Source organism: Lygodium microphyllum, chromosome 22 (assembly GCF_053477565.2).
Source record: "Lygodium microphyllum isolate KBCC chromosome 22, Lygodium_microphyllum_v1.1.10, whole genome shotgun sequence".
NCBI classification, from domain to species: domain Eukaryota; kingdom Viridiplantae; phylum Streptophyta; class Polypodiopsida; order Schizaeales; family Lygodiaceae; genus Lygodium; species Lygodium microphyllum.
In genome coordinates, this window is record NC_141156.1 from 36,107,236 (window position 1) to 36,130,614 (window position 23,379).

Consider the following 23,379-nt stretch of genomic DNA (forward strand, 5'->3'; position numbering starts at 1 on the left):
CTCCTCCGCCATCCTCGAATTCTGTTTCGGAGGATTGGGAGAAACTTAACAATCAACAAGTTTTGATACTCTTTGATCCAAGGTCCACAAATAATTTTATATCAGTAGATATACTATTGAAAGGCTAAAAATTCCACCAGATTGATTGGGAACACCAATTGGATCAGGTTTGGCATTTGAAGGACTTACAACCAATTCTACTTCTATTCAAGGGAAGTTGAATCTTAGAATTGGGGATTACCGCAAACAAGAATATTTTCTACTTGCACCCATAGGTAACTGTGATGCTATCTTAGGCATTCCTTAGCATTATAAGATTAGACCTCTTCCCGATTTTGTTAAGAAGACCCTTGCATTTCAATTCAAGGGTTGGAATATAGTATGCATTGCTGATATTGGAGATTGGTATGTGCCAATGGTTAGCCATATTAGCATTTCTAAATAAATAAAGAAAGTTATTTCTACGTGCATGATTTTTGTGAGAAAGTCAAAAGAAACTAATGATTCAAGGGCACTTGCTGCCTCTAATGAACACACAATACCAACTAATACTTCAAAGTCTCAGACTTTAAAAGAATCCCTCTCTTTAATTAACCAAGCTAGACATGATTTTGTTAAACAATATGAAGATTGTTTTAGCAATTCACTCCTAAGAGAGTTACCTCCTTAGCGTCCGAAAGATCACACAATTGATCTTATCCCAGGCAGTTCACCACCTAACCAATCGCCTTACTGAGTAAGTGTAAGTCATCAAGATGAGATCCTAACACAAGTAAAACGAATTGTTGGAAAAAGGGTTAGTTTAACCTAGCTCTTCTCCATATTGCTCTCCAGTCTTACTTGTTCAAAAGAAAGACAGTTCTTTTCGTATGTGCATAGACTACAGATCTTTGAATAAGATCACAATCAAGAATCATTTTCCTATCCCAAGGATAGATGATAACTTGGATAAGTTGCAAGGGGCTAGTATCTTTAGTCGCATTGATCTCAAGAGCGGCTATCACCAGATATGGATAGCACTTGAAGATGTTCATAAGATAGCTTTTTGTACGACATTTGGACTAGACAAGTTCTTAGTCATGCCATTTGGTTTGACTAATGCATTCGCCACATTCAATTGAATGATGGAGAGAATTTTCAGACCTCACTCAAAGTTCACAAGTGCCTTCTTTGATGATATTCTAATATTTTCATGGTCAAAAGAAGATCATATAAAATATATATCTATTGTTTTTCAAGAGCTTCGCAAGTATAGACTACAGGTCAATGCTAAGAAGAGTGAATTTTCCCTTTCGGAAATTCATTACTTAGGCCATATTGTTTCTCACAATTTGGTGAAAATGGATCCTGAGAAGATTCGAGCCATTGTTGAATGGCCTACACCTACTTTTGTACATGAAGTTAGAAGTTTCTTGGGCCTATGTTCATACTATAGAAGGTTCATACGAGGTTTTGCATATGTTGTATCTCCTCTACATGACCTTACTAAGAAGCGAATGCCTTTTTGTTGGGGATCAAGGTAACTACAAGCCTTTGAAAGAATTAAGTTTCTTGTGACTCAAAAACCAGTTCTCATAGTTCCGGATCTTCAAAAACCTTTTGAAGTTCGCTGCGATGCTTCTGGGGATTACATTGGAGCTATGCTTAACCAAGAGCATCATGCAGTATCGTTTGAGAGCCGACGCCTCAAGGACCATGAGCTACATACTCTAGTATATGGTGGGAAAGAGCTTATGGTGGTGGTACATGCTCTTCAAGTATGGAAACACTATTTACTTGGTGCAGATTTTGTTATTAAAACAGATCCCCAAAGTCTAAGATACTTCCTTACTCAGAAGAAGCTCTTAGAGAAACAGATGCGTTGGGCAAACTTCTTATCTATGTTTCATTTTTAAATCCTTCACTAAGAATGTGGTAGCATATGCTCTATCATGGCAACCTCGAGTGAATGCAATCACAACTGTTTACCATAACGAGTTCATGGATTTACCCAAAATGTATGCAACTGATTCCGACTTCTCAACCATATGGGATCAGCTTAACTCAGGTCAGTCGATTACACCTTACTCGATTCGAGATGGTTATTTGTATCATCATCAACCAATTTGTGTAGCATTACCATTGCAACACAAGGTAATGGATGAAGCACATGCATCTCCATATGCTGGACATAGGGGTATTCTATCCACATGCATTTTCATATGCATCTCCATATGCTAGACATAGGGGTATTCTACCCACTACTCAAGCATTGGAAAGATATTTCATTTTGCCCACTCTTAGAGCTGACATTGATAGGCATAAACCACCCGGTCTACTAAAGCCATTACCTATTCTCAATGAGCCTTGGAAAAGTATAGCCATTGACTTTATCATGGAGCTTCCTCACATACAAGCAGGCAACGATGCAATCTTGACTATCATTGATAGATTCAGTAAGCAAGCTCACTTTATACCTATGCAAAAGACAATGAAAGACGATCATATGGCTAAGCTATTCAATGCTCATATTTTCAAGCATCATGGCATGCCTAAGTCCATTATAAGTGATCGAGATCCCCGCATGACCAGCCTCTTTTGGCAAGCTCTCTTCAAGAACCTTGGGACAAAGTTTTCATCCTCTTATCATTCTCAAATGGATGAGCAGAGTGAAAGTGCTAATTCTACTATTTTGGACTTTTTAAAATCTCCTGTCTCTAATAATCAAAGAGAATGGGAAAAGTATTTGCCTTTAGCAGAGTTTGCATACAATAATACAACGTACTCTAGTACTAGTAAGGTAGCCTTTGAGATCATCTATGGTAAGCCTCATTTACCACCCATTCTTCTTACGAAGGATAAGATCTTTGCAGCAGATGAGTTTGTTAGAGACATTGATATAATTTTCACTCAAATAAAAGCTGCTATCCAAAGGACACAAGAGAAGCATAAACGCGAAGCAGACAAGCATTGTTGTAAGTTAAATCTCAAGTTGGGACAGTATATTTTTCTTAAGTTTGAGAAGGCTTGCTTGAAGAAGCAGAAATGTCAAAAGAATAAAGTGATTAAGCTTTCTAATCGCTATTATGGCCCTTTCAAGATCATAGATAAGATAAACATGTGACTTTTTGTTTGGATCTACCAAGTCATTTGAACATTCATAATGCTTTCCATATAAGTTTGCTACATCCCTATATTGGATAATCTCCAATGGAACCAATCAAGAAAGATTTACCTGACATAGAAGAAACAGAAGAGTTACTTGTGCCTGAAAGAATTTTATATGATCAGGACAATCCTCTAAGGTCAAGTAAGGTATTACAGAAGTATCTGGTTAAGTTTAAGAATTATTCCCCATTGGAGACTTAGTTTATAACTCAGAGAGAACTACAAGACTTTCCAAATCTTCTTAAGGACTATATATCCCCTCTACAATTGAGGTCAACTATTTGAAAACCAGAGGGATGTCACTAAATTGATTTATTATTACACATTCTCTATTTAATAAATTCATGTCAATAAATTAATGACTCACTTTTCTTTAAGTGTTGATGACAATCTAGCATAGCCATGAGACCATTTAGAGACCAGTATTCCTAGTGCATCACTTAATGAGGTGATCAGAGCACTTTGATAGGGATATCTGGTACATGCAATACAAGTTATGAAGGGAAAAAGAGGTGTCTATCAAGTGTAAGAGTGTATACAAGAACCAAGGAGTTATACATAAATGAAGATGGATTGAGTTCTAAGAAGAGGAAGTGCATTAGCATTGTGTATATGTATTTATGTGTGCATCCAAGGACGACTGGGAATATTTTACTTGTGTGTAATGAGCATTGCATTCATTTGGGGTCATCCTCTTCCCTATAAGTCAAGGTTTAAGGACTTTTCTTTCATTAAGAAAGACAAGAAAGGGAATTCTCTCACTAAGAAAGACGAGAGACGTGATCCTCTAGAAGTGAGAAGAGAAGTGATTTTCTCTTTCTAAGGTTTAAAATGACACAAGATTTTGTGTGAAATTCAATCTTAAGGTTGAGGCCCAAGGTAATCTAATGAACTCTCCTTTATCTATGACTCAAATTGGTTGCATGGACCACAAGTTAAGAGTACAATTTAAAAAGTTATTTTTTGAAAAATCCATTTTTAAAATATCTCACAATAGAAAAATGATCTCTAAAAACGGGTCACAAGGGTTATCGGGAACATCGAGATGTACAACTTTTGTGTTGGATGTTTTTTCATCCAAACAACGCACAAAGAGATATCTCAAAATTAGTGGTGTAGAGTGGAACCATCACATCCTGCATGAAGATCAACTCAACTCTCTCTCCAAGAAGAGAAGCTCTTGAAAGCCTATAAAAGAGGAGGCTCTCCTTGGATATAAGGAAGAGGTGAAGGAAGTATCACTTTACATGTATCCAAGAGGAGAAGAGAAGGTGTAAGTGTTGCGGAAGCCATGCTGAAATCAAGTGTTACGGAAGCTCTACTGAAATCAAGTTCCAAGAGGAGAAGAGAAGATGCAAGTATTGTGGAAGCTCTGTTGAAATCAAGCGCCAAGAGGAGAGCCCTATACATATTGTGTAGGAGAGAGGGAGATTCAAGAATGATCAAAAGGTGCCAACTTCCAAGTTGTGCAAGTGTTAGCCAATTGTATACTATGCAAGGAATCGTGATCTTGTTTCCAAGATCTACATGTAAGAAGTGGCTTATGTGTAATGGAGGAGCTTGCTCCTTGTCAATAATATAACTCCACAAAAGGAGGACTGGCCCATTTTCCAATCCCTAGTGTGTTGTCAATTTCTCTACCTCTACATATTTCTTTTTCCTCATCTATTCTCCCTTTGTGCCAACATGATATTCGACATATATATTTTAAGTATATAAGAAAGTCGAGCGTGTATCTCGGATTCTATAACACTTCATGTAGCCAAGTTTATGGTAGTATGTGTAGCCAACAATGATAGAACTCCATGTGATATTTTCTGTTACTTTTAAAGACATAGCATTTCAGTGGTATGAGAGACAAGTAGCAAGAACTTTTGGTACATGGGATGATTGGAAGGTGGCCTTTCTTATCAAATTTAAGTAGGAAGGTTTTGAAGAGCGAATGTGAGAGGAGTTTATTAATTTAAGTCAATCCTTTTGGATAACAAATGGAAGCATATATCTCTAGAATGGAATCCATATGGAAGAGATGGATCAACCATAACTTGGATGAAGACATCCAGAAGGGAGTTTTTCTTAGAGCCTATAACCACAAGTTTATAAGTTTCTGGAGGTAAGAAGCTAGTCAACCTACAAGCCGTAGTGGAAGATCAAAGACTATAATAAAGTTTAAGCAAGACTATCGATGATCTCAAGAAAATGAGTCTTAACTCCTCCCATGCAAGGAATGGCATACTCACCAAATGTAGTCCTAGGAACTATTTCCTACCTCTACCCTCAAATGCTAATAGTGCCACAGTATAGCACATTGAATGCATAGTGGTGGTAGATAGTAGTGCCTCAAATGATGGTTCAACCACAACAATAGTGGCCTCAAACCATTCCCCCAATGGCAACTCAACAACAATAATTGAACCCTACCAACTAGAATTAGCCCAATTGTCTCAATAGGGAGCTTTGAATCAAAATTAAAACAAAGAATCCTTTGGACCAACCCAACCAATCTATGTAGTAATTATGGAGACCTTAAAAAATACTATGAGTATTCTAGGAGGAGAAATTTTGAAGGACTAGTCCAATTCAATTGCAAGCATTAAGAAAGATTTTATGGATGTGATTATAGAATAGGTACATACACTAAAAGTGAATACCGCTAACATATCCAATACTGCAACAAGAGGTAGAAGAGATGTGATGCAATCAATCACATAGTGTGAAAAATACCATCAAGTGAGACATTTAACCATTGAATGTACTCGAAAATCAACTATTCTTGGAGCCTTATGCTTGCACTGTCTAAGAAAGTGCTATACAAAGAATATCTACTCTCTAAAGGAGATGTATGAAATAAGGAAGAAATATGAGGAATCAAGGTTCAACCTGCTGGAATCCAAGGTAACAACCCAAGATATTGGCCAAAGCCTAGAGAATTTGGTCCTAATTTTGGTCTAATGAGGTTCCTTGCTCAAAGTTACAGAGAAAGACAATCTAGTGGTGGTATCAAAAGTAGAATGCTACAAATATGAAGAGAAAGGTCACATCTTCCCAAATTTCCCAAACCCTAGAAGGTTAGTGGCTGCAAGCCCTTATGCAGTCAATGCAAAGGAGAAAGCCACACTGCCAAAAGACTATCCTAGTCTAGCCCTTGTGAAGGTCAACACCATTGATGACCAATAGAAGGCCCAAGAGCCTGCCTCTAATCTAGTAGAATTGAAGGTAGCCACAATCACATATGCCAAGAAAAGAGAATCAACATTTCCAAAAGAAAATGTTCCACCTACAAAAGCTGTGAAGTTTAAGCTCCCAAAAGAGCCACAGACCAGTACAATATAGAGCAGTCTAGTGCCATAGAAGGATACAAAGACAGTTACAGAAGCAGGACCAAAGGTCTAAGAGATATAAGAGGTGAATGTACCTCAAAAAGAAGTGAGCATAGCCAATGCCTTCCTAGATCTTGGCACACCAAATAATGGCATCCTAATAGAAAGATAACTTATTGTAAATGCATTGATAGATTGAGGTTCTTGAGTGAATATAACGATTGATGTAACAATGAAAGATTTAGGCCTGTAGGGGGCATGCAATCAACTCAATGGCTCATCAGACTAGTAGACCAGAGCCAAACCAAGCCCTTAGGCATCCTCCCATATGTCAAGAACATAGTGGCTAGATAAGATTATTACCTAACTTGCTTGGTGGTGAAGCCAATCTCTTATGGTATATGTTACCCTATATTACTAGGAAGACTATGGTTATTTGAAGCAAGAGCCGTAATGACTGATTGGTTTAAAGGAACCCTAAACCTAGGTAGAGGGACAAAATAAAGTAGTGTTGAAACTGTATGGTGCTCAAAAGGGACATGGATCCACCTCCATAAAGATTTCCTTTGACTCTTCCAACGAGGCTGCATATGGAACATCAATTTAAAAAAGTTGCTGTTAAGAAATTTTTTTAAAAAGAAACTAGAAACGTAGTCCCTAAATGTGGGCACTATAAGCCAAATCCTAGCAGAAGTGAAGTCATTGTTGATGGGTGAATATCACCTATTTGAACAAGAAATTACTTCGATATTACCTCTAATAATGAGATAAAATCATAGATGTACTGCTCCCCATGCCACATAGACATAGTAGAGCCAGAGTCAGAAGCACAAGTACGTATACAAGTAGAAATAAAAGATATAATAGAGAGCATATTCTTCTCTTACAGAGCCTCTATAGAGGCAGAGACAAAGTCCAAGGAGGACAATGATGAAAGTAAAGACGTAGATTACTAAAGCGACGTGGAAGAAGCTATTTAATCAAAAGAGAATACTAACAAGAAGGATGTCCTAGAGGTCACAAAAGAAGATCCCATGTTGTTAGATAGAATGTCTATGGTATCCTTTGGATTGGTAAATGAATCTCATCATGTGAAAAATATTTATAAGAAATGGATTAAGTAAAATAAGTCTTCCTTTAGTAGTGGCTCTTGTTACCCTAAACCACCTTTCTCGAGAAATGTAATGAAGCTAACCTAACTAGCCTAAACTGGCCTAGCTTCATGTCCAACCATGGATAAAGAAACAGGAAATCAACAAGACAAACTGAAAATGGAAAGTGACTAAACTTCATTAACATGGCAAGTTGCCATAGTTAAAAAATGGAATACAAGAAAGAAAGTTCCCTAGAATAAGATGTCTTCCAATGATCCTTCCAATGATTAAGTGATAATGCTACATTTGGCTAGCTGCCATAAAACCCTAATTAGGGTTTCTTTGCATATGTATGCTCTGATTCATTAAGGTATTTACAAAGAAAAAATAGGGGGGCAAAATTTCCTACATGACAAACCATCCCCTCCTGAAGAAGCTTTGTCCTCAAAGCTGAAATTACATTGAATACAAGGATGGAGACATGTAAGAAGGTAGAGTAGAGGCTGCATAATCCATGACAAAAGCGGATCTTCAATAAATGGTCTTCATAGGATAGGAGTAATTGTCATGAAACAGAGAGCAGGGTTGAATAGGGTAGCTAAAGTAAAATGCTCATAACTTCTGGCTGAAGTGTCCAAATTTAATGTTTGAGGTGTGGATACGAAATACATAACCCAAGGCATCAGTCTATATCCTCAAATTGATATTTTGATTACATCAAGGCAATTTAATTAATCATAGAATTTTTATACAGCAAGCTGTCTCCTGTTCTAAGACACATGAAATCATCCCATAATCAACCCAGATCATAAGGAATCCCCAAAAAATTATTGTCATCCATCAAAGCACTGCTAACCTCACCCGAATAAAATAAAAAACCATCATCAAAGCTTTCATAAGTGAGGTATTTTGCATAAAAGTTATTATCACCTCCAAGATCAAAAGGATGTGAGAAATCCCATCCATAATCCATATATGCATTCATGTAAATCCCTGGATCATATGGGAATGAAAGATTATCAGCATTATTGTCAATATCTCCATTATGCAAGGTATCATCCCCATAATCATGAAGAAATCTTGTTGAATCATTATCATAATCAATAGGTTGCTGAAAGTCATCATCTACATGAGGTATGAGCTGTTGAAAATCATCATGTAATAATTCCATATCAGCAATGCTTGTTTGGTCAATTGAATCTTCTTCAACTCTTTCATCTTCAGCGTTAGATTCATTGTCATATACATAATCTTGGTTGACTGCATAGTCCTCTTGATCCTCACTGACATATATATACTCTTATTCTTCATTTATTGTTGCATCTCTTGGTTCTTCATCTTGGTCACTAAAAATATTTCTTCTTCTTGTTCTTCTCTACATGATTGCTCATCAACTACGTGTGTTACATGTATGGCATTTAGAGAAAATTTCCCTTGCTGCCCAGTTACATCTTCAACATGATTTTCAGCACATGCATTATCTTCTTGTTGCCCATGACTATCATGTCCTTGCCCCACATATATATCTTCCATTAGGTCTTCCGAGACAAGGGCTGTAGCAAATTGTTTATTTCTGCAATAACCCTCATGATTAGGTGACCAATGCTCATTACACTTATAGCATATCAACTGCCTCGAGGCATTTCCATCAGTTGTTGATGAGGAATAAGCTTTCTTTCAATGCCATGAGGAGTATGGAACTCAAGAATAATTGATACATTAATATGCTTTGCCTTGCATACATTGTCATGCACAAGAGTTTTCTTCTCATTGCATTTATAACATAGGTGACTTGACAAGTAGATGCCATGTACACCATTGAAAGAAAATTTACGAAAATTTTCCCCATCTATCAAATGATAACCATAACCATGAGCTTGATGTCCATGGTTTACTGCATAAGGCTGCACATAAGCATTTCCCATCCTTTGTGGCTGATGATAAAACACTTGTGGCTAAGAAGAAGAAGTATCCATAACATAGGCATGCTCATATACTTTTTGTCTATGCATAGGGACCTGAATTTCTATAGGAGCAGTTGATTGCAACTGTTGCCCACTCATTGGATGAAGGAAAGATTGATTTGGACGGAGGCTTTCCCCAAATGGTTGATCATAAACATGACTATGATTAACATGTTGTTGCTGCCCAAAAGAATTAGGGTCTAAACTAGCATAATCATCATGATCATAACCATAAAAAGAATGATGCTTATAAGAGCTATGCCCATACATTCCATCTTGTGCTGTATATTCATGTCTAATCATGACACCATAATAGAATCCATAACCATTCATTGAAGTAACAACTGATCCCAATATATGTTTTCCATAGACATTACTTCTACTTGCATTAAAGTCTCCACATGCATGAGTTTGATGGTGCCCAACATTGCTACATAAGGTACAAGCACCCTGTTGTCCATAAGACCCAAGACATGCATGATTTTCCATGCAACCATCAAAATTTTCATGTTTGTCACCCTTGTGGTACATGCTGTCCATAGTGATATGCTAGTACAAAAGCAACTCTATCTTGAAAAATATGAGTTCAAATAAGGTGTTTGATAGCTTGACCTAGAGCTTAGGATGTCTAACATCAAGTAGAACCTTGGTTTGAATTTAGGAGTAGCAATTCCTCTCTCCATTTAAGAATTTCCAAAACTATCCACAGTAGACAGCACCTTGTTCCAAGGACCTAGTTGCATTGTTTTGACCATAACTTGAGAAATTATGATCGGAATGGGGTGTTGATCCCTCACTCGAAGTCTGAAATGTCTAACTTTAATTAGGAATCCTATTTTGCATTATTTTGTACCTGCACCCCATTTTGGAAATGATTCTCTAGGTCTCTCCACAGTAAACTGCTAGTGAACTGTTAAAACAAAATAGGCTCTAACTTGAGAAATATGTATCCAAATGAAGCATTTGTTAGCTCCAATCCAAGATTGTGATGTCTAGTATCAAGTACAATTGTCCCTTTTTCATTAGAATGATGCTACTAATTTTTTTAGCAATTTTTCCAAATCTCTCCCTATTTGGATTACACCTTGTTTATGCCCTCATTGCTAAGTCAGAGATCACAGACCAAGAAAATTGTCTAACCAAACAAGCTAAACCCCATGTCTTCATCACTATCTTCCTTTGGTTCTTTCTTTCTCTTCCACAGGAGCAGGTGCAATATTGAACAAGAATGTCCAATCATCTAATATAGTTGATGTTGATGCAACTTTCTTCACACTTACTATTGCAGAGGAGGCCTTCCACTGTGTAGAAGCATCTGAACTTGGCAACCTCTGCCTTAGTGAACTTCTAGACCTCGAATTCAATGAAAAGAAGCATTGAGGTCAATATCATTTCTTTGTTGCTGCTCTCTTGTTGTTGCTACTGTTGCTTTTCTTTTTTCTTCTACTTTGCAACTCTCTTACTGCTGCTTTTTTTTTTTCTCTACTGCAGCCCTTCACTGTAAAGAAGCCAAAAGTATTCATAGAAGCACTGTCACCAACTCATGCCATCTTCACTAGCATGATGGCATTCTGCCTTGCAATCTTGTGCTATCTTGCATGTCCTATTCCCAAGCAGAAGTACCCTAGAGAAAAACACATTTGTCCATGAAATCTGCTGCATAAATCCACACTTCTTTTGCCTCAAGTACTTCTCCAGATGGCTGCTATAAATTGGATTGAATATCTGCCTCTTCTTGGGTGCTTAAGGGTATGCAAATCCTTGATGTCTAACTTATGAAAGAGGTCATCAAGTGTGTGTAGAGTATTTTACTGATGAAGAGGATCTGCCTATTGATCAACAACCTCTATACCAAGGACCAATGTGTTGGAATGCTTTGTTTTGAATGATGTTCTTTGATTCTTTTGATAGCTCCAAGTTTCAATCAGCTTGCCACAAGCTGATACAAAGACCACTCTCAAGTATACCAAGCTTTTTCTGTATCTTTCAATTTATCAACCTGTTCTTAGCAAGTCTTCTTCTCCCAAATGCATATCACTAAAGCAATTTGCATACACTCTGCTCTGCTACACACACGAAGGCCACCAACTGCTGCAACAGACAATAAGACATGCCTCTTAACTAGAGAAGCAAAGTTTGCCATTTCATTTGAAGCCAAAAGAACAAGTTCTGATGCATATCATGCTTGATCTCCAAAAACTGACTGGGAATCCTTCGCAACTTGAGATACTATCAGATTACAACCTTTGAAAGGGCCACAGTATCATCACATCTTCGATGTGTTTGCTTCCTATAAACACATTTGAAATAGTGTATTTTCCTATAAGGTGACCTGGAAGTTTGAGACCACCAAGTACTACTGCATTGTCATTGATAATAATCTTTGAATAAATAAAACTTCTTTATTATGTTGGAAGCTCATTACAATTTCCATCTTTTTGACCTTGCAGAAGACACACAAAATTCCACGAGGGTATTCTTTCCACCAAGATTTTGTTGAGATGGCATGCTCAACACGTGCAAACATTAATGATGGACCGATCGCCTGGCTAGATGGATCCACATGTTTACACTTAGCACGTTGGTGATCATTATGATACTCACATGGCCATTGACTTATCACTTATTATATTTAGTTTGTTGTACCTACCTATAGCTAGAAAAGATATAGCACCAATCAATTAGTGTAGTATGTTATGCACTGTTTAACTTAGTAGGCCATTTTTCTTTATGTTGTATCTTATCTATACTTTGTGTATATTGTATAGTATGTGGAAGAAGAAAAAGAAATTAGTTAAAAAAAATTTTGGCCTCCATCTCTCTTCTCGTGTTCTTAAGTGAGCTTCCTCTTGTGCATATAGTGTGTGTTTGGCGTAGCAGCTCAAGCAAGTCTCCCCATTACACGATTCTTGAGATAGGATCAGACCTGGCCATTGAGAAAGGTTGATTTTGAAGGCTAAAGTGAAGGAAAAGTAGCAAGGTTCGAGCAAGCAAGCAATGGGTAAGAAGCTCTCTCATTCTTCTATTTTCTCTTGGATAGAGCGCGGGTATCTGCGACCATTTAAGGCTCCGTTTTAGAGCCGCAAGGTTGCGGACAACAGTTTCAAGGTACACTGTGACTTCGATTGTATTGATCAAAAGTGGGTACACATGTTATAGATAGAGAATTGAGCAAAAAAATACTTGATATAGTGCATACAGATGTTTGGGGGCTTACACAGAATGTATCTCTTGGTGGTAGCAAATACTTTGTCATATCTATTAATGACTATTCAAGGAAGCTATGGGTATATTTCATGAAGAAAAATAGCGATGTATTTGAGCACTTTAAATCTTTCCAAGTAGCTATTGATACAGAAATAGGTTTGAAAGTGAAGTGCTTGAGATCAGATAAAGGGAGAGAGTACCTCTCTAATGAGTTTAGTGGCTTCTTGAGGACTCATGGGGTAAATAGACAATTTACTTGCAAGAATACCCCACAACAAAATGGTGTGGTAATATGGGAGGCTAGTAAAGGAATAACCCAAACTACAGGAACCAAAATGATATGAAAGTCTAATAAAGGAATGAGCTAAACTACAAGCATAACCCTAAGGGTATGGATAAAAAGGAGTACCTTCGAAAATATGGATACAGGTGATGCATGGCTATCATCAGCTCGTGAAAAAAGAAAAAACAGGCATATTGTAGAAGTTGCATGGATGTTAATGGCTAGAAAGAATATGTCAAAATATTTTTGGTCTGAAGCTGTTCATATTACTTTCTATATTATGAACATAAGCCCCATAGTTGCAATTCATGGGATGACTCCTAAAGAATGCTTTACTGGTAAGAAGTCCGATGTATCACACTTGAATGTATTTGGTTGTGTTGCATATATTCATGTGTTAGATGAGCTATGGAAGAAGCTTGATCTAAAGGCTAAAAAATGTATTTTTATTGGATACTCTTTAGAGTAGAAAAGGTATCGTTGTTATAACCTTGTCACAGGTGAGTTTAGAGTGAGCAAAGATGTCATTTTTTATGAGATGAGCAATTGATATGTACCTACTGGTGTTTTAGATTATGATAATAATCATGATAGCTATGTGCAAAAAGAAAAGCAAGAATCGCGGATTCTTAGTGGACCAAAAATATCATCTGATATACACCTACAGTGAGCCCTTGGTCTGGGAGACTAAGGGGTAGCCCCACATCTTTAGGTGGATCTATAAGTGTTGTAGGCAAAGACAAAGGAAAGAAAAAAGTGCTCGATGGTAATGATGCATCTACTAGTCATTTTGGGATTTGATGAAGATTCTAGTGGTTCAGAGAGTTTGGATGATGAGCTTGGTATTCCTTCAATCAGGACACCAGGTGTACAGAGAGCTTATAGTAATGTAAAGGCTCCATTGAGTGATCCAGTGGTATGCAAGTCTAGTAGGGTCAGATATCCTATTAAAAGATTTGGCTTTGAAGGTTATGTAACTCACCATTATACTTATATGGTGAAACTAGTTGAGAATATTGAGCTCACTTGTTTTGAAGATGCTATTGGTCATGCTCATTAGAATGCAGCAATGGATAAGGAGATGGATATATTAGAAGCCAATAAGACTTGGGATTTGGTACCCTTGCCTAAGGGTAAGAAAGCTATTGGCTGTAAGTGGGTTTACAAAGTCAAGCATAATGTAGATGGCTCCGTTAGCAAGTATAAGGCTAGGCTAGTTGCAAAAGGCCATGCTTAAATATATGGCCTAGATTATGAAGAGACATTGAGTCCTTTTTCTAGGATGGCGACCGTTAAATACATGATTGCCTTGGCAGTAGCCAAAGATTGGAATTTGTAGTAAATGGATGTTAAGAACGCCTTCTTGCATGGTGAATTGCAAGAAGAAGTGTATATGGAGCAGCCAGCAAGTTATGAGCCCACGTAGGTGTGCAGGTTAAAGAAGGCGTTCTATGAGCTGAAGCAAGCACCTAGAGCATGGTCTGTCAAGATTGGAGAGTATTTTGTCAATATTAGATTTTGTATTCTTGATGCTAATCAATCATTTTATGTGAGAAAGAGAGATGCAAATTTTGTCATCATAGTCATTTATGTGGATGACTTGATTATTATAGATGATAATGACAATGGGATTGCTGAAGTTAAGGACTTCTTGAATAAGAAGTTTGAGATAAAGGATTTGGGTGAGCTGAGATACTTTCTTGGTATTGAGGTGATTGGATGTGATGATGGTATATGGCTATCATAAAGGTAGTATGGCCTGGATATGTTATCCAAGTATGATATAACAACATGTAAACCTCTTTCAAATACCATTGGAGCAAAATGTGAAGTTGAGTGCCGACATTGGGGATTAGATAGAAGACCCTACTATGTTCAGGAGTATGGCAAGGAGTTTGATTTACATGACTATCACAAGGCCAAACTTGAGCTATGTTGTTGGCATTCTCAGGTAGTTTATGTAGATGCCTAGAAAGCCTCATTTGGATGCAGTTAGATGTATATTGAGATATGTGAAGTCCACTTTACATTATGGAAATTTTTATGAGGTAGGTAAAGATGTATAGGTATTTGGATACACAGATACAGATTGGGCTAGTAGCATGTCAAACAAAAGTTATACCAGTGGATTCATGTTTTCTCTTGGTAGTGCAGTAGTTACATGGAGCAACAAAAAGCAACCTAGAGTTGCTTTATCGAGTACAGAGGTCGAGTATAGAGGTGCTACTATGGCAACATGTGAGATGGTATGACTTCAAAAGTTATTAGGTGATTTGTGCAAGAAGATGGTCTAATTGTTATTCATTGTGACAACATGAGCAGCATATAGTTAGCTAGGAATCCAGTGTTCCATGCTAGAACAAAATACATTGAGGGGCACTACCACTTTGTGAGAGAGAAGGTAATTTCAGGAGAGATTGACTTGGTATATATCAACACATAGGATCAAATAACTGACATTTTTATAAAGGCATTGGATGTAGAGAAGCTTCGAAAGTTTTGAAGCTTACTTGGAGTTGCAAAGATAGAGTTGAGCTTGAGGGGGAGTGTTGAGATGGCAAGCTCAACACGTGCAGGCATTGATAATGGACCACTTGGCTAGGTGGATTCGCATGTCTACACTTAGCACGTTAGTAATCATTATGATACTCACATGGCCACTGAATTATCACTTATTATATTTAGTTTGTTATATCTACCTATAGCTAGCAAAGATATAGTGCCAGTCGATTAGTGTAGTCCGTTATGCACTGTTTGACTTAGTAGGCCATTTTTCTTTATGTTGTATCTTATCTATGCTTTTTGTGCATTGTATAGTGTGTGGAAGAAGAAGAAGAAATTAGTAAAAAAAAAATTGCCCCCCATCTCTCTGCTTGTGTTCTTGAGTGAGCTTCCTCTTGTGCATATAGTGTGTGTTTGGTGCAGCAGCTCAAGCAAGTCTCCCCACCATGCGATTCTTAACAGATTCCACCCTTATAATTAGTATTTAGGGTTCCAGGATCCCATCCTAGGTTATGAAGAGGCTTGTCAGATTGTAGGAACAATACAGGATTTATAGCCAAAGCTCCCTCTGGCACCTACATTGCCTACTGCCCAAGACTATCCCTACTAATAGACCTTTCACTAACAGAGCCGATCTAAGCTTCTTGAAGCGAAAACCATGATTACCTTGGAGTAGGGTCTCGCTGCTAGCTATATCGCCTAGCACGATCCTTCATTTGATTCTGTTTGTCAATAATTTCAATTAGAGATCTAGATTCTAGCAAACACAAATAGTTCTTTCAAACATATATCAAATGATGCAATGACAATCACACCATTGTGCAGCTCACAACTTCACATAGCCAAGGTAGACCTTATCCTAAGGTAACCTTACATTCTAATGAGGATTCTCCTCTCCTCTAAAGAAGTGTTGTGTACACCTCTTATAACATGTAAGTAAGGCATGAATTTTTTCCGTTTGGGCTATCTTACCTAACATAAGTGAAATCTTTAAAGAAATATATTGTGCCAATAACTTACAAGACTCTTAAATAGACATTCAGTTTTCATAACAAGTGTTAGTCAACACTTAACCTTGTCCCATTTGACCATAACTATATCGAATGCACATAAACACATATGTAAAATAACATTTGTCAATTATTTCTAATATGATTCTATGATTTAGAATCTCAATTAATTTAGTTGCAATTCATAACAAATAGTCATTTATGCTTGTACTAGTATGGTTTCTAAATGAAGTTATCAATTCATATAAGTGAAAAATATGAAAGCTAATATTTTATATAATTATTTTATGTAGTAAAATAATAATGAATAACCTAGTTTGGAAGCATGATGACATTAGAAATTTCGTCTTTACTCGCGCTTGCATTAGCCGCATCCAATGTTCCATTGGTAGTGGCAAGTAACTCCAGTAATCTTGGGCACTCCTGTGTCAGCAATATCCAGTGCTTGATCGGTTGCGGTGTTTTTCATGGTCTTTCCACTTTGTCGCTTTGAAGCCATTGACCACGAGTAGTTTGAGAGATAGGGAAGGTGAAATAGATTCGAGATGAGAGAGCATAAGGAAAGATGGCTTAGTCAAAAACTGAGATAGGGGAATTGAGCTAAGTTCCTCCCTCGTAGCCTCTCAAGATAATCACACACACACACACACACACACACACACACACACACACACACACACACTCTCTCTCTCTCTCTCTCTCTCTCTCTCTCTCTCTCTCTTAAGATCCTTCTCGTAGCCTCTTGGAGGGGTATCCTTCTACCTCTCTCTCGTAGCTTCTTGGGGTCTCCTTGTGTCTCTCTAACTACTTTCCATGCCTCTTATTTATAGTGAATTACAAAAAAAGATTGTAGCTAAGAATAGGGGATATTGGAAAAATCAGTGATCTAATGTTCAATTCATAAATTTGATGGTTGTGTTGGCTCCGAAAGGGGGATAAAACCCCAAGACACTTGACACATAGAAATCTTTTAGTTCGCTCATTCTTCTTCTCCTTGTTCGAAGTGTTGTTTTTTGTTTGCAGAAACTACGATCGCAACGTGCGTGATTTTGCCAATCTCTATCTTAAAAAAAAAAACTCCAAAACTAACTAAAACATCACTTGCTTTTTCCAATCTCTATCTTTAAAAAAAAAACTCCAAAACTAACTAAAACATCACTTGCTTTTTTTTAAATGACATTCAATTCTAGAAATCTCTATATCTTTTTAAGATAATATCTAAAATATGCTAGTTTTGCCCAAAAATCTAATATCTTTGAACCATACATACTTATACATATTAATACTAGTGATTAATATGGCTCATAAATCTTGTTCACATTATAACTTCTGTGAATGGTGGCTACGGTCCTTGTCAATTCAAGAAAAATGACAAATTATGATCCTTGATTTTATTTATTTATTTATTTATAATATTAGTTAGTTATTAATGTTAGTTAATTTTTTTACTTTAGTTAGTAACCTTACTAACTTATTAATTGACTAACTAACTTTTGAACTGATCAACTCACTTTTATTGCATGAAAATATTACAAACCAAGGGTAATGGGACAGTCCCTCCTTCTGGACAAGAAGCCTCTCGAATGACACCTCCAGATGTGAGCTAGTTATTGATAGGTGACTGTTAGGTCAATTAGAAACCTTTAGGTTGGTTCTTTGTAGGTAACGGCACAACGCTTCCCCTGCAAGGTAGACCTAGGGTTAACTAGTTGGAAAAAATCTGATCATTCTAGTCAGAGTACAGATGACGACAACTAGAAGGTAAACTCTAGGCAACTACTAAAATGTTATCTCTCACATAATCAAGGGCGGGTACGTCACAATCCTTACTTCATAAAAAATGTAGTTTCATGTCATAGCCATGCTCGTCTATTTTAACTAAACCTTTTTTCCTTTTATAGTCCTCTGTTCTGACTCATGGTTGATTTGTTATTACTTTTTGAACTTTTTATTCTCTATAAATGTATTTTGATATGAACATGCCTTGCATTCGCACTAAACCTGAAATTTAATCTTATAGCACAGGTTCATCCCTTCAAATCGAGCACTTTCTCTTTTTATTGTTCTCTATTTCAAGCAATGGTTTGTAAGTTATTTGGAGTGGAGTCAGCCTTAGAGCTACAACCACCAAGGGAGATAGACTCGTTTACTGAGGATTGTGAGTACAACTCTAAGCTAGAGGTAAGCTTTGGTAGCAACCCCAAAATACGTTGATCACCTCTAGGACCAAATGCACAAAGGGGGATCTCCCAATCCACCTAAGGCGAAAGAGGCTAAAGAAAGACAGAAGGAAACATTTGAAGTCTTTAGAAATCGACGGACAAAAAAAACCCCATGATTTGCCCAAGGGCTTCACAAAGTTTAAGAAGGATGTAATGTTAATAGGAGCCAAGTGAAAAGGGCAAGCAAATGAACCCATTTAAGGACCAACCAAATTTGAGGAAGTCAACTTGGCAAGGGAAGGGGACAAGCCTCGACTCATATACATAACAGACAACCTAACTAAGGAGGAAGAGACTAATCTCATAAATCTCTTAAGGAAATTCTTCAACGTGTTTGCATGGTTTTTAAACAAGCTGAAAGGAATAGATCCAAGTATTGTGACCCATAATATTTCCATGACCCTCGATGTAATACCAATTAAGTAATGATCATATGCAATGAATCTTAAGCAAGCACATGTAGTGAAGGAAGAGATTGATAAGCTACTAAATGCAAGATTCATTTATGAGATAGAGCACATGGATTGGGTATCACCATAGTGATGGTCATGAAAAAGAATGGAAAGATTTGAGTGTGCTTAATCTATAAAAAGGTCAATGCAGCTACAAAGAGAAACAACTACCCATTAGCATACAGTAAGCATATATTAGAGAGAGGCAGGAAAGGAAGCCTACAGTTTCCTAGATGGCTTTTCAGGCTATAACCAAGTTCAAGTCTATCCAGACAATACGACAAGATGGCATTCACCACTAAATGGGGGGTGTTTGCCTATATAGTCATGCCATTTTGGGCTGACCAATGCCCCTACTACCTTCCAAGGCCTCATGTCTGCTATCTTCAAGGACATTCTCAGAAAATGATTGGAGGTATTTGCCGATGACTTGTGTGTCCATACCAATTGGGAAGAGCACTTAGAAAAGCTATGAATAGTCTTTGAACTGTGTAGGCAATACAATATCTCATTAAACCCTTTAAAGTGCAAATTTTTGGTGAAGCACGGTTGTATTTTAGGGCATGTTGTGTCAAGGAATGGAATAGCCCATAAACTCCTCAAAAATTAGGGTAATTGTAGACATTCTCCCTCCGACCAACTTCAAGGGAGTTCAATGCTTTTCTAGGCCACACAGTGTACTAGTAGTGGTTTGTGATGAACTGTGCATTGATTGCTAGACCTTTGTACAAACTATTGATAGTGTTTGAGTGGACTCAAGAATGTTAGCAAGCCTATAAAAGTCCTAAACAATCTCTAACGTAGTGTTGTGCCAACCTGGTGAGCATAACCTTGCTTATCTAGTGACCTTTGCTAGCAAACAACTCACTAATACAGAAATGAACTATTCCACAACAAAGAGGAAAGGGTTAGTTAGCCATGGTGTTTTCTATAAAAAAGTTTAGACATTATCTTCTAGCAACACCCTTTACTTTCTTCATGGATCATCAAGCATTACTTTACAAACCTTGTATAATAGGATGCATTGTTTGATGGTTACTTTTGCTTCTCTGTGGTGGTAAACAAAGGCAAATAGCACTATGATAGATCATATGTCTCACATACCCATAGGTGAAATGGCTAGACAGGGCATCATTGATGACCTACCACCAAATAAACATCTTTTTAGAATGTCTAATGAACAAGACTTGTTTAGAGAAAACCTCACATTGTATTAAAAGTGGATACTATAATCCACATCCTAGAGAATAGATTGCCTAAATGACCCATAGAAAAAGCTAGATTAAAAAGATTAGTTTTGAAGACCCAATCCTAGTAGTTGATTATTGATCAATTATATCGGTTAGGAAAGGATGGACTTTTAAGGAGATGTATCTATGGGCACAAAATGCATGATGTGCTCATGGAAGCACATGGTGGGATTGCTGAAGGACATTTTAGTGGAGACACCATAGCATGGAAGGTGCTCCAATCTCAATTGTGGTGACCTACACTATTGCACGATATAGCTAAATTTGTGAAGCACTGTGATCATGAGTGCCAATGGACCACAGTCCTTATTTATAAGGACAAAATGGAGTTGACCCAAGTGATTGCATGCCAACCATTTGAGAAATGGGGAATTGACTTCATTGGTCCAATTGACCCTACATCATAGTACTCACAAGCCAAGTACATCATAGTTGCCACAGACTATCTCACCAAGTGGGCAAAAGCTTGAGTAACTTGCAAAAATGACTCTAGGACCACGGCCAAGTTCCTTTGGTGGGAGTAAGTAATCTCATGGTTTGGTTGTCCCATAGAGTTGGTTAGTGAGCAAGGTATGCACTTAAGTCATCAATGAAGTGATTGCTCACTTTTTATCCACCTTTTTGATAATCCACAGAAAATTCTCACAGTATTATCCTCAAGCTAACAGTCAAGCTGAATCCACGAACAAGATCTTAGTGAATGTCCTAACAAAGATAGTCTCTACTTTATGCATTGATTAGGACAACAAGCTCATGGTAGCTTTATGGGCATATAGGACAGCCTACAAAATGTAGACCCCTTTCAAATCTACCTACAAAATTAAAGCAATTTCACTAATGAAATTATTTGTTTCAAGCTTGAGAATAACAATCCAAGAGGAATGGAAGGGCAAAGGTAGAGCTAGAATACCTATTCGAGACTCGTCTCATTGCAATCCATGCCCTAATCTATGAGAAGACACGATGCAAGAGTTGGTTTGACAAGCACATCAAACAACAAGACTTCAAGAAGGGGACCTAATCTTGTTCTACTCTATGAAAGGACACAAGAAAAAGATGAAATTTAGGGGATTGGGACCTTTCAAGGTTCACAACATTCGTAGAACAGCCAATGTAGAACTCAAAATCTTAGAGGGGGAGGGCATATGCTTTTTCAATGGAAGTCACATAAAAAAGTATTACCCTCTATTACACCCACTCCATGAACCTCTAATGATAGAACTACCAATGAATGTGAGAGTTGCAACTATCACTGAAATAGAGGATGAGGATGAGGAAGAAGTAGCACCAGTGTACTTGTATATAACAATGACCACTCAAAAGGCATACACCTTGACGCGCTAATTGATGAGAGAGTTGACTATAATATCTTAATGTATGATCACTGGACCGCTATTGATGAACCCTAATTGCAACCAACCAATGAAAAAATCGCCCCATTTAGGGGACAGTCCTATCCACTCTTGGGAAAGTGTAAACTATTGAATTCTATCAAGACTAAGAGCCTACCCATCATCTTTTATGTACTACCTAACAAACAAAGTGCTGGCAAGGAATCACTATTGGATCACATGTTCAAAAAACAAGTTCATTGTATTGTTGACTACGACTCGCAACACATCCACCTTGCCATAGGCAATGTTAGAATAGTAATCACCTTTAGTAAGGGCAACACAACCACCCAAAACAACCAAAAGCTTGTAGTGCCATTAATAGTTAACCCTAGTGTCAACCCTAAGGAGAGGGGTAGTGCACCACAACGTACACCCATTATGAAATCCCACCAACATCTAAAAACCACACCCAAAGCTATTGTGATCAAACAATCAAGTGGATCCCCAATCCCAAGCATAGACCATAGTCTCACAAAATCCAATCATTAGGAACTCATAGTTTTCGTGCCTCATAGTCTAGATCTAAATGGAGGAGTTGGTGCTCCTATGGTATACAAGTGATTAGGTCGCACTGGGTCCCAAAAGCCCTATTGCATGCCCAAGGTTACTATGAAGGTAACACTTTACTGGGATGGCCAAACTCACAAGTGGCATGTGTACCCCTCAATCCCAAGCTTTGAATAATGATGCCCACAAACATAAATCAAAATAGAGTAAGAGAAATGCAAAGAGGAAGGGTGCTCAATCCATGAGTGCTCCAATGGTCTATCAAATCAAAAGCTAAACCAATTGTCAATGAGCAACATCAACCAAAATTCAAACCCAATCAACTTCTCAAACCATGCTCATCGAGCCAAATGAGAATTCGAAATTAGAAATACCATGTACCAACTTGTCCAGTCCAATTAAATCAATGCTACTAGTAGGCCTTAATCCATTGTCGCAGCAATATCAATCCATTCTTGAATTGGCTTCCAACATGGCCATGGATATAGGAGATGACTTAGTAACATACATCCTATGATTGGACTCAACTTTCGCATTGTTTGTTAGAAGTTACGAATGCTTGGACCTAGACCTACTTGATGACAAACACATAGCAAATGAGGTATATTCCTTGCCATATTCTTGGGAAGAATATGAATTCATCCTCCCAAATCCTCCACCATTGTAGAGACGTGCCATTAAGAATTCTAGGTATGACTAAACATATGTGACCCCGACTTCATTTAGGACACTAGCAATGACAAGAAATCGACTATTAGAAGATAATATCATGCTACATCCATACTTGGATAGGATCCTAACAAAGGAGGAACTCCACATTGCAAGCCGAATCAACTCAAGTGACCTCTTGATCAACATATTGACTTATATCATAAAGGTGGGCATTCACCCTTTGTCATACGACACTAGAGTACAATCCAACTTTTTACAACTGGCTCTTGAAATAGTGAGGCACACCAAGGATACACTAAAGGCCCTTATACCTTTACTTCCACAATCCTAGAAAGGATTTTCATCATTTCCAAGG